This window comes from Somniosus microcephalus, chromosome 1, assembly GCF_052327205.1.
Source record: "Somniosus microcephalus isolate GS21.2 chromosome 1, FLI_Smic_1.0, whole genome shotgun sequence".
NCBI lineage: Eukaryota > Metazoa > Chordata > Chondrichthyes > Squaliformes > Somniosidae > Somniosus > Somniosus microcephalus.
In genome coordinates, this window is record NC_140987.1 from 339,849,331 (window position 1) to 339,861,758 (window position 12,428).

Sequence of the window (12,428 nt, forward strand, 5' to 3'; positions counted from 1 at the left end):
TGCAATGAAAGGAAAAGCTCAGCTTGGGGCTCCGATAGATAGTTGGTGCAGTGTTCATTCTGTGAATGGCACAGGCCCGATGAGCTGAATGGCCTCTTTCTGTGCTGTATGATTCTAGCTACACAGAATTTGTAAGTAAAATGTTATGCTAATCATTACTACTTTTCCCATACTGTTTACGCTTGTCCTTGGCACAAAAGTTTTGACTGGATACACTTCAAGGTTGATCCTTGGCATGACTGTACACTTTCCCGACAGGACCGATATGGAATTAACTGAGGCCTGTACAAGATAACTTAGAAGGAAAAAGTTTCAAAAGAATCGATTTACAAATTATTTATTTAAGCATGTGTTTAGGGATCATTAAATTTTTTTTTTTTTTTTTAAATGGATTACCACCAATAAATTCACAGATTTCTTTTCTGAGAGGTTAATTGGTTAAAAGAAAAAATCCTCCTGAATTTGAGAAAAAAATTCTGTGTTTTCTTACCAAAAATCAGGTCTGGAGATGTGCATGCATTGCATCCATGACGTCAGCACACGTATCGCATGCTGAGCTGCCTGCTGACATCACTGATGCAATGCACGTTCACTGCTGGACCCGATTTGTGGCAGGAAAAGACAAAGGCTATGCAATTTGGATCTTTTCTACAGTGATCTGAATCATCAGTAGATCCTGATCGGAGGACAATATTCCACATAATGCAGCAAACTTCAGTCTTTCATTCCCAGCTGGGTAGGCAGCAATGATAGCAGTGCACTACACTGATTGTCCTCTGAAGACTGAGGTCATCAATCAAAGGCTAACTCAGGCCACACTAAAGCATTGCTTATGAAAAGCAAAGGTTGCAGCTGTTCCCGAGCATAATCTCCAACGGTTTTTATTATTGTACCAACATGGTAACAAGCAAGTGTCTGGAGACACAACAAAAACAGGTTCCTTTAGTTTTAATTTTATAAAAAGACTATCTAGGGGTTAAGTGACAGTCTGATGGGAAGTCCCATAAAAGTTGTGCCTGTGACCTGTACCAATAATTGTGGGTTGCCGTTTTGCTTAACTATATCTTATTAAAAAAGTTTCTTGATTTTTATTTCCCATTTCAGCAAAGTTCAAATTAAAAACTACCAATTTTCCTGAATTTACCTGGGTTTTTTGGGGTCCATTTTCCCCTCAGGTGATTTTCTCCCTATCTTAAGCTAAAAATAAAACCTGACAAAGGACAGGTTTAAAGTGGCAATAAAAATGACATTTAAGGATCTTTACATACTGCTGTTGGACAACACAATACAATGAGTTCCTTACCTTGGCAGTTTTCTAAAAAAACAGGCAATGATTTCAGGCCTAAACACCTCGGATCAGGTAGGGTCACTTGGGTCATCCAGGTACACAATCTATTGAATGGCAATAGCAGAGGACTGAAATTAGTTTGCCTATCCACTCCATTAGTCAAAATACTTTGGGCACTGTGACCAAGATATAAATTTTGTAATACTGATAGTGTATATTTAAAAAAATCAAAAGTAAAATAGGTCCAATGCAGTACTAGGGCGTGCTACATTGTTGCCGCTGTCTTTTGATTGTTAAATGAAGGCTCCGCCTGACTACTAAACTGACTTGCTTGGATTTGATCGAGGATCCCATGACACTTGAAGGACAAGAAATTCTCCCGGCCAACATTATCTCAACCTCTGAAATGGCCTAGCAAACCACTCAGTTGTAACAAACTGCTACAACAAAATAATTACAATGAAACCGGACGGACCACCCGGCATTGACCTCGGCACCGGCTACGGACACGGCACACCCAGCCCAGTCAACCTTGCAAAGATCTCACCAACATCTGGGGACTTGTGCCAAAATTGGGAGAGCTGTCCCACAGACTAGTCAAGCAACAGCCTGACACAGTCATACTCACAGAATCATACCTTTCAGCCAATGTCCCAAACTCCTCCATCACCAGCCCTGGGTCCTGTCCTGTCCCACCAGCAGGACAGACCCACCAGGGGTGGCGGCACACAGGTATACAGTCGGGAAGGAGTGGCCCTGGGAGTCCTCAACATTGACTCGGACCCCATGAAGTCGCATGGCTTCAGGTCAAGCATGGGCAAGGAAACCTCTTGCTGATTACCATCTACTGCCCTCCCTCAGCTGATGAATCAGTACTCCTCCATGTTGAACACCACTTGGAAGAAGCACTGAGAGTAGCAAGGGCGCAGAATGTCCTCTGGGTGGGGGACTTCAATGTCCATCACCAAGAGTGGCTCAGGAGCACCACTACTGACCGAGCTGGCCGAGTCCTGAAGGACATAGCTGCCAATCTGGGCCTGCGACAGGTGGTGAGAGAACCAACACGAGGGGCAAAACATACTTAACCTCATCCTCACCAATCTACCCGTCGCAGTATTGGTAGCAGTGACCACTGCACAGTCATTGTGGAGACGAAGTCCTGTCTTCACACCCAGGACACCCTCCATCGTGGTGTGTGGCACTACCACCATGCTAAATGGGATATTCAGAACAGATCTAGCAGCTCAAAACTGGGCATCCATGAGGCACTGTGGGCCATCAACAGCAACAGAATTGTATTGCACCACAATCTGTAACCTCATGGCCCGGCATATCCCTCACTCTACCATTAGCATCAAGCCAGGGGACCAACCCTGGTTCAACAACAAGTGTAGAAGAGCATGCCAGGAGCAGCACCAGGCGTACCTAAAAATGAGGTGCCAACCTGGGGAAGCTGCAACACAGGACTACATGCATGCTAAACAGCGGAAACAGCATGCTATAGACAGGGCTAAGCGATCCCACAATCAACAATCAGATCAAAGCTCTGCATTCCTGCCACATCCAGTCGTGAATGGTGGTGAACCATTAAATAACTTACAGGAGGAGAAGGCTCCATGAATATTCCCATCCTCAATGATGGTGGAGCCCAGCACATGAGTGCAAAAGACAAGGCTGAAGTGTTTGCAACCATCTTCAGCCAGAAGTGCCGAGTGGATGATCTATATCGGCCGCCTCCTGAGGTCCCCAACATCACAGAAGCCAGTCTTCTGCCAATTCGACTCACTCCACGTGATATCAAGGAATGACTGAGTGCACTGGATACAGCAAAGGCTATGGGCCCTGACAACATCCCGGCTATTGTGCTAAAGACTTAAATGTGGTAATACATTGACTGGAACTATTGCACTTCACTGAAATTTAGGACAATCATCAACTTTGAGGTTGTTTGTGTATTCTTTCCAAGGAAAAATAGACAACTACATACAGGAAACTCTTTTTATCCAGCACCGACGGGACCGGCGTGGTGCCGGTTGATCAAAAAGTCCGGATTACAGAGAGGTATACTTACCAAGGTACGAGAGCCCCGGTTGCACGGCCACAGGTGCAGGAACCCCGGTTGCGCGGCCACAGGTGCAGGAACCCCGGTTGCGCGGCCACAGGTGCAGGAACCCCGGTTGCGCGGCCACAGGTGCAGGAACCCCGGTTGCGCGGCCACAGGTGCAGGAACCCCGGTTGCGCGGCCACAGGTGCAGGAACCCCGGTTGCGTGGCCACAGGTGCAGGAACCCCGGTTGCGCGGCCACAGGTGCAGGAACCCCGGTTGCGCGGCCACAGGTGCAGGAACCCCGGTTGCGCGGCCACTAATATATAGTAAAATTTACCGGAACCTACTCCTGAATTTTGCCGGTTAAGAGAGATTTCCAGATGTTTAGGTGCCGGTTAAAAGAGAGTTTCCTGTACAAACATGCTTCATGATCTGTTCATACTCTCAACCCCATTCAATCCCAAGCTGAGTTTCCAACCCCATATTCTCTCTATCACAAAGACAACCTGTTTCCACCTCTATAACTTTGCCCTTGCCTCAGCCCATCTGCTGTTGAAACCCTCATCCCTGCCTTTGTCACCTCCAGTTGCTATTATTCCACTGCTCTCTTGGCCAGCCTCACATCTTCCAGCCTCTGTAAACTTCAGCTCATCCAAAATTCTGCTGCCTGTGTCCTATCCTGCATCAGGTCCTGCTCACCCATCACCACGCACCGATCAACACGCCCCCCCGCCAACCACACCCACCCCACGGCCTTGCTGACCTATATTCGCTCCAGGTCCCCCAACTCCTCCAATTTAAAATTCTCATCCAGTGTTTAAATTCCTTCATGGCCTCGCCCTCCCAGCCTCCTCCAGCCTTACAACCGCATCCCTTGAACACTCCATTCTTTTAATTTGGGCCTTTTCTGTATTTCCCCCTCTCTTCGCCCCACCATTGTTGGCTATGCCTTCAGCTGTCTAGGCCCCACGCTCTGGAATTGCCTCCCTAAACCTCTCCTCTTTTAATACCCTCCTTAAACCCACCTCTTCGAGCAAGCTTTTGAACACCACTCCCAATATCTGCTTCTTTGGCTTGATGTCCATTTTTTGTATGATGACGCATCAGGGAAGTGGCTTGGAACATTTTTCTATGTTGGTTAGTGTGGGTATCCCTGTATCAGTTTCGGGATGTTTGTGGCATTGGCATGTGTGCTGGCAAATGTCACATCATTTGACAGCTTCAAATTGGCATTACTAGACAGCAGTCTAGGTCAGTTTTACAGAAACTACAGTTCTATGCTAAAAAGATCTTTGCACCAGAAGGCTGGATGGCTTTTATGTTCTTTGCAGCAAATATAGACCGTAAGTATCTAAGTGCAACAGAAAGAGCCAAATGCCATACTGTATTAGACCTTTCCACTTTAACCACATCCCCTTGGTACCTCACCTGTGGCCATTATTCATGCATGAAGCTCAACAGCGAGTACAAATAGCCTATTTAATCATAATCATGGCAGGTATAACAGCCAAGCCCAATCCAGATAGCCCAGTAACTAAATTAACCACCTGGCATGGTACTAAGCCAAACAGAACATACAGATGCACATTCAACACAGTATATTGAGCAGTGAAAAAACTGTTTGCTTTTTCCAATTCCCCAGACAATGGATGTTGAAGTCATATGCAGCAGCTGTACTGTAAACAACAACAACTTTTATTTATATAGCACCTTTAACATAGTAAAACATCCCAAGGTGCTTCACTGGAGTGTTATCAAACAGAATTTGACACTGAGCCACAGAAGGAGAAATTAGAGCAGAAGAGACGTAGGTTTTAAGGAGAAAAGAGAGGTGGAGAGGTGGAGACATTTAGGAAGGGAATTCCACAGCTTAGGGCCTTGGCAGCTGAAGACATGGCTGCCAATGGTGGAGCAATTAAAATCGGGGATGCTCAAGAAACTAGAATTAGGGGAGCACCGATATCGCAGAGTGTTGGCGGGCTGGAGGAGATTACAGAGAAAGGGAGGGGCAAGGCTATGGAGGGATTTGAAAACAAGGATGAGAATTTTAAAATCGAGGCGCTGCTTAACCGGGAGTCAATGTAGGTCAACGAGCACAGGGGTGATGGGTGAACAGGACTTGGAGAGAGTTAGGACACGGGCAGCAGAATTTAGGATCACCTCAAGTTTATGTAGGGTCGACGATGGGAGGTCGGCCAGGAGAGCATCGGAATAGTCCAGTCTAGAGGTAACAAAGGCATGGGTGAGGGTTTCAGCAGCAGATGAGCTGAGGCAGGGGCGGAGTCAGACAATGTTACAGAGGTGGAAATAGGCAGTCTTAGTGACGGCGCGGATGTGTGGTCGGAAGCTCATCTCGGGGTCAAATGACACCAAGATTGCGAACAGTCTGGTTCAGCTTCAAGACAGTTGCCAGGGAGAGGAATGGAGTCGGTGGTTAGGGAACGGAGTTTGTGGTGGGGACCAAAGACAATGGCTTCAGTCTTCCCAATATTTAGTTGGAGGAAATTTCTGCTCATCCAATACTGGAGAGAGAGTGGAGGAGTCGAGAGAGGTGGTGGTGAGGTAGAGCAGAGTGTTGTCAGCGTACATGTGGAAACTGACTGTGTGTTTTCAGGTGATGTCAAGGGATGACAAATAGTAGGGGGCCAAGGGGACAGAGGTAACAGTGCAGGAGCGGGAAGAGATTCTCTGGCTACGACTAGATAGATAAGAATGGAATCAGGCGAGTGTAGTCAAATACAGCTGGACGACGGTGGAGAGCCGTTGGAGGAGGATGGTGTGGTAAAAAGCTGCAGAAAGGCTGAGAAGGACGAGGAGGGATAAGTTTACCATTGTCACAGTCACATAGGATGTCATTTGTGACTTTGATGAGAGCCGTTTCTGTACTGTGGCAGAGGCGGAAATATGATCTGGGAAAGATGGGCATGAATTTGGGAAGTGACAACATGTTCAAGGACTTCAGAGAGGAAAGGGAGATGGATGGTAGATTGCAAGGACGGCGGGGTAAAGGGTTGGTTTTTTGAGCAGAGTGGTGATGACAGCAGATTTGAAGGAGAAGGGGACAGTACCTGAGGAGAACCATTAACATTGGGCTGGAAATTCGGGTCCCCACGGGTGAGTACGTGCTGTATATTCACCCGTAAGGCCAACGGAAGTGCCGGTTTCGCGCATGCACTGGAAACCAAAACTTCCATTCCCTTGAAGGAAGGGGTTTGGGGGTCAAACATGTGCGCCAGAGAGGCAGCGCGTAGACCTGGAACTTGCGATTTTTTATTTTTTAATTTTTGTTTTAACAGGTTTCTCCGTGCGGGTAAGTCCCTAGCAGCTGTGCGTGGAAAAAGCAGGCACAAGACCTGCTTTTAACAAGGTAAGAGGTTAATTAAGTAAAATTAAAACATTTTTTCCACAGGTTTATCATTTTAAAATACTTTAAAGGTAAGTTTATTTTTTAGCCCTGTTAAAAACTTTAATTTTTTCAAAAATTAAAATTTTTGTTTAAAATAGTTAATTTATGTAATTTATATTATTTTAAAAATGTGATGTTTTTAAAAAAATGTATTTGAAGTTTTACTTAGGCTTTGGGGCCGATCTCTATTCATAGATTTGACAGGTCTTCCTGTCAAATCTATGAATGGAGATTCCCTGCTCCGATTGGCTCCCCATGGTCCACGTGATCCCAGGGGACGCTGCGAACTAACTGCGCCCCTGGAATACGCGAGCACTGCGCACCAGCAGCTGGAGCAGGCCCAGGATCGGAATCCCACGCAGGCCCACAGCACAACGGCAGGCGTGCTATGTAAGTGCAGGTCGGGGGCTTGCGCCCGCGGGAAGCCTCCAACCCGAATTTCTGGCCCAATATCAGCTAACATCAGAGCTAGGAAGGGTGGGTCTCATGGACAAGATGAGCTCAGAGAGGGAATACAGGGAGATAGGAGAGAAAATAGAGAAAGTTGCAAGTTCAGGGCTAGGGTGGAGGGGGAAACCTTAGAGGAAGTTTGGCCCAGTGGGCTAGGGGAAGGGAGGGAAGCGGCAGAGGCAGCTGAACAAATGGTCTCAATCTTAGTAACAAAGACGTCCACGAGCTCCTTGCACTTCTTGTTGGAGGTGAGGGTAGGCGAGACAAGGGAGAGGGGTTTAAGGAGATGGTTGGCAGTAGAGAAAAGCTGAAAAGAAAAAATCCAACTGATACCAGCTAACTCAGGTCAGACTAAGGATCAAACATCAGGCCATCCCAGTCTGCTTAGTCCCATGTCAGGTGGTGAATTTAATTACTAGGCCATCTTGGGAAGGCAAACCAATTCACCAAGTAAGTGGGCACATAACAATTGACATTAAGTTCACAATCTCAGTCAGAAGCTGTGAAGGAGTGATGAAATGTGGACATTCACACTGGTGCTCTGATGAGATTTTAAATTAAATTTGGCAGGGAAGGGGTGCCAGGATGAAGTATTACAGAGGAGATACAAGGTGCACAGAGTACTGGGAGAGACAAACAGAATCAGAACAAAACGTAGTTCAGAAATAGGAGGGATCAGACAGCAGGGAAATGCGAAGCAGTCTAAGTTGAGTTTGGAGTGCATGTGTGTAAATACACGGAGTATGGTAAATAAGGTTGGTAAGCTGCAGGCACAAGTAGCCACATGGGATTAGGATATACTGTAGCAACAATAACAGAGATAACAACAGAAAATGCTGGAAACACTCAGCAGGTCAGGCAGTATCCGTGGAGAGAGAAACAGAGTTAACATTTCAGGTCTGTGAGATCTGGTTCAAACAGGGGGAGGAATGGACACTTAATATTCCTGGCTACAATGTATTCAGGAAAGATAGGAAAGGGAAAAAAGGAAGGGGTGGCAGTAAAAATACCGTTACAGCATTAGAAAGGGATGATTTACTTGAGGGTTCAAAGACAGAATCCATTTGGTTAGAATTAAGGAACAATACAGGCGCTGTTACGTTCCTGGGTATACACTATAGGCCACCAAATAGTGAGAAGCACAAAGAGGAACAAATTTGCAGGCAAATTGCAGAAAGATGCAAGAACTTTAGAGTAGTGATAATGGGGGGCTCCAATTATCCTAATCAAGGCTGGGAAAATAGCAGTGTAAAGGGCAAAGAGGGGTAGGAATTCTTGAAATGTGTGTAAGAGAACTTTCTTGATCAGTATGTTTCCAGCCCAACAAGGAAGGAAGCAGTGCTGGATCTAGTTCTGGGGAATGAAGTGGGGCAAGTGGAGCATGTTTCAGTGGGAGAGTATTTGGAAATCAGTGAACACAATATTAGGTTTAGAGTAGTTATGGAGAAATATAAGGAAAAATCAAATGTGAAAATACTCAACTAGAAGAGGCCTAATTTCAGTGAGTTGAAAAGGGATCCAGACCAGGTGGACTGGAATCAAAGATTGGCAGGTAAAACAGTAAATAAGCAATGAGAGGCCTTCAAAAGGGAGATAGTTCAGGTACAGACTAGACAAATTCCCACAAGGGGGAAAGAAAGAGCATCCAAAGCTAGAGCTCCCTGGATGACTAAAGATATCGAGATTAAAATGAAACAGAAAAAGGAGGCTTATGATAAATGTCAGGTTTATAATTCAGTAGAGAACCAAGCTGAATACAAAGTACAGAGAATTTAAAAAGGAAATAAGAGGGGCAAAGAGAGTGTATGAGAATAGATTAGCAGGTAACATAAAAGGGAACCAAGTCTTTTAAAAACATATAAATAGTAAGAGGGTAGTCAAAGGAAGGGTAGGGCCGATTCAGGGCCAAAAAGATCTTCTTGTGGAGGCAGAGGGCACGGCTAAGGTACTAAATTACCCCTTTGCATCTGTCTTCACTAAAGAGCATGCTGCCAACGTCACAGAAAAGGAGGAGGTAGTAGAGAAATTGGATAGGATAAAAATAGATAAAGATGTACTTAAAAGGTTGGCAGTGCTCAAAGTAGGAAAGTCACCCCAGATGGGATGCATCCAAGGTTGCTGAGGGAAGGGTGGAAATTGCAGAGGCTCTGGCCACAATCTTCCAATCCTCCTTGGATATGGGGATGGTGCCAGAGGACTGTTACGCTGGCAAATGTTACAGGGGGGATAAACCCAGCAACTACAGGCCAGTCAGCCTAACGTCATTGATCTTGAAAGTTTGAGACACAATAATCTGGGACAAAATTAATTGGCACTTGGAAAAATATGGGTTAATAAATGAAAACCAGCACAGATTTGTTAAAGGCAAATCATGTTCGACTACAAAAGCAAAATACTGCGGATGCTGGAAATCTGAAATAAAAACAGAAAATGCTGGAAATACTCAGCAGGTCAGGCAGCATCTGTGGAGAGAGAAACAGAGTTAACGTTTCAAGTCGATGACCCTTCGTCAGAACTGGAAAAAGCTGGAGATGGAACAGGTTCTTGAGCAAGAGCAGAGGCAGGGAAGGCGGGGAGGGGAGGAAAGAACAAAGGGGAAGGTCTGTGATAGGATGGAAGGCAGGAGAGATTAAGGAGACAAAAGGGATGATGGTGCAAGGCAAAAGGAGATGGTAAGGGGACAAGTTAAGAAACAAAAGATGGCTCTAGATGAAGCGTAAATGGCACTGGCAGAGTGAAAGACAGCTGCCATGTGAGAGAGAAAAAAAAATAAATGGAAAAAAAAGATAGGGACCGAGGTTATGGTCTGAAATTGTTGAACTCAGTGTTGAGTCCTGAAGGCTGTAAAGTGCCTAATCAAAAGATGAGGTGCTGTTCCTCGAGCTTACGGTGGAACAGTGTAAGAGGCCAAGGATGGTGAGGTCTGAGTGGGAGCGGAGCGGAGAATTAAAATGACAGGCGACCGGAAGCTTGGGGTCACCCCTTACGGACTGAACAGAGGTGTTCCGCAAAGCGATCACCCAATCTGCGTTTGGTCTCCCCAATGTAGAGGGGACCGCATCGTGAGCAGCGAATACAGTATACTAGATTGCAAGAAGTACAAGTAAATCGCTGTTTCACCTGGAAGGCGTGTTTGGGGCCCTGGACAGTGGGAAGGGGGGAGGTAAAAGGGCAGGTGTTGCATCTCCTGCGTGTGCCGGGTGAGGCTGGTGGGATGAAAGGTGAGGACAAGGGGAACCCAATCGTGGTTCCGGGAGGGAAGGGGTGAAAGCAGGATTGCGGGAAATAGAATGAACACAGTCAAGGGCCATGTCAACCACAGTAGAGGGAATCCTCGGTTGAGGAAAAAGGAAGACATGTCGGAAGCACTAGTATGGACGGTGGCATCGTCAGAGCAGATGCGGCGGAGACGGAGAAAGGAATATGGTCCTTACAGGAAGCTCCACAGATGCTGCCTGACCTGCTGAGTATTTCCAGCATTTTCTGTTTTTATTTCATGTTTGACTAACTTGATTGAGTTCTTTGATGAAGTAGCGGTGAGGGCTGATGAACATAGTGCGGTTGATATTGTGTATATGACTTTCAAAAGGCATTTGATAATGTACCAAATAATAGGCTTGTTAGCAAAACTGAAGCCCATGGGATTAAAGAGTCAGTGGCTGCACGGATATGAAATGGGCTAAGGGACAGAAAACAGAGCAGTGGTGAGCAGATGTTTTTCAGACTGGAGGGAGGTAAATAGTAGTGGCCCCCAGGTGTCGGTGTTGGGACCACTGCTCTTTTTGTTATATATTAAAGACCCGGACTTGAGTATACAGGGCATAATTTCAAAGTTTGCAGATGACACGAAACTCGGAAATGTAGTAAACAGTAAAGAGGATAATAACAGACTTCAGGAGGACATAGACAGACTGGTGAAATAGGCAGACACGTAGCAGATAAGGTTTAACGCAGCGAAGTGTGAAGTGATGCATTTTGGTAGGAAGAATGTGGAGAGTCAAGATGAACTAAATGGTACAAATTTAAAGTAGATGTAGGAACAGAAAGACCTGGAGGTTCACGTACACAAGTCTTTGATGGTGGCAGGACAAATTGAGATGGCTGTTAAAAAGGCATATGGGATCCTTGGCTTTATAAATAGAGGCATAGAGTAGAAAACTATGGAGTTCGGCTAAACATTTATAAATCACTGGTTAGGCCCCAACTGGAGTGTTGTGTTCAATTCTGGGCACCACACTTTAGGAAGGTTTTTAAGACCTTAGAATGGGTACAGGGATTTACTAGAATGGTACCAAGGATGAAAGACTTCAGTTACATGGAGAGACTAGAGAAGTTTGGATTGTTCTCCTTAGAGCAAAGAAAGTTAAGGGGAGAATTGATAAAGGTGTTCAAAATCACAAAGGGTTTTGATAGAGTAAATAAGAAACAGTGGCAGAAGGATCAGTAACCAGAGGACACAGATTTAAGGCAATTGGCAAATGAACCAGAGGCAACACGAGGGGAAAAAAATGCCGCCGTGAGTTGTTATGAACTGGAACGCACCGTGTGAATGGGTGTTGGAAGCAGACTCAATAATAACTTTCAAAAGGGATAAATACTTGGAGGAAAATTTGCAGGGATTTGGGGAAAGAGCAGGGGAGTGGGACTAATTGGATAGCTCCTTCAACAATGCAGCACAAACACGATCGGCTGAATGGCCTCCTTCTGTGCGGTATCATTCTATTATTCTATATCACTGGAAACTGTGGGCAGAGATCGTCCGTCCACATCGGAGTACCTAAAGAGAATGTACAGGCAATTTGCAGGGTACGATACAGGATTCTACTATCACCAACAAACTCACAGATTCAACTTGTATAAAGTTTGGGCTGGTGATGCCCCAAGCAAGTTCATCTCAAAGATCTGACAGCAGACTTGTACCATGAAAATGTCTATCAACTGCAAAACATCAGCTATTCATCACTGAAGTCAGCTAAACATTTCAAAGGTATGTGAGATAATACTTTTGCTTCACTTCAGTCTATTTAACTGCCAGGGAATGATCCAAAAAAAATTCCTAAAACTCTGAAGCAAAACGAATCTTGACAACAGCAATGTAGACAGGTGTTATGCATTGCTTGCAACTGTGTCTACTTTTTAATCCAAGAGGGGATTTAAATCAGGTGATACCAGGCAAGCTCACATATCACGAGCTGATTTGCTGCCCCAAGGATCACTGCTGTTGCCAGCACCAACTGG

At 45.5% G+C, this 12,428-nt stretch overlaps 1 protein-coding gene across 3 annotated transcripts in view; it reads right to left on the reverse strand.

The window, feature by feature from the left end:
• Positions 1 to 12,428, reverse strand: part of LOC147124937 (U2 snRNP-associated SURP motif-containing protein-like) — a 65,747-nt gene that overhangs the window by 52,655 nt on the left and 664 nt on the right. For 2 of the 3 annotated variants that reach the window (XM_085994879.1, XM_085994863.1), the window contains exon 2: positions 1,304 to 1,392. The gene's annotated coding sequence lies outside the window, so the exon portion shown is untranslated. Of the gene's footprint in view, positions 1 to 1,303; positions 1,393 to 3,359; positions 3,476 to 12,428 lie in introns of those variants that run through there. The other variant, XM_085994872.1, reaches the window with a different exon arrangement.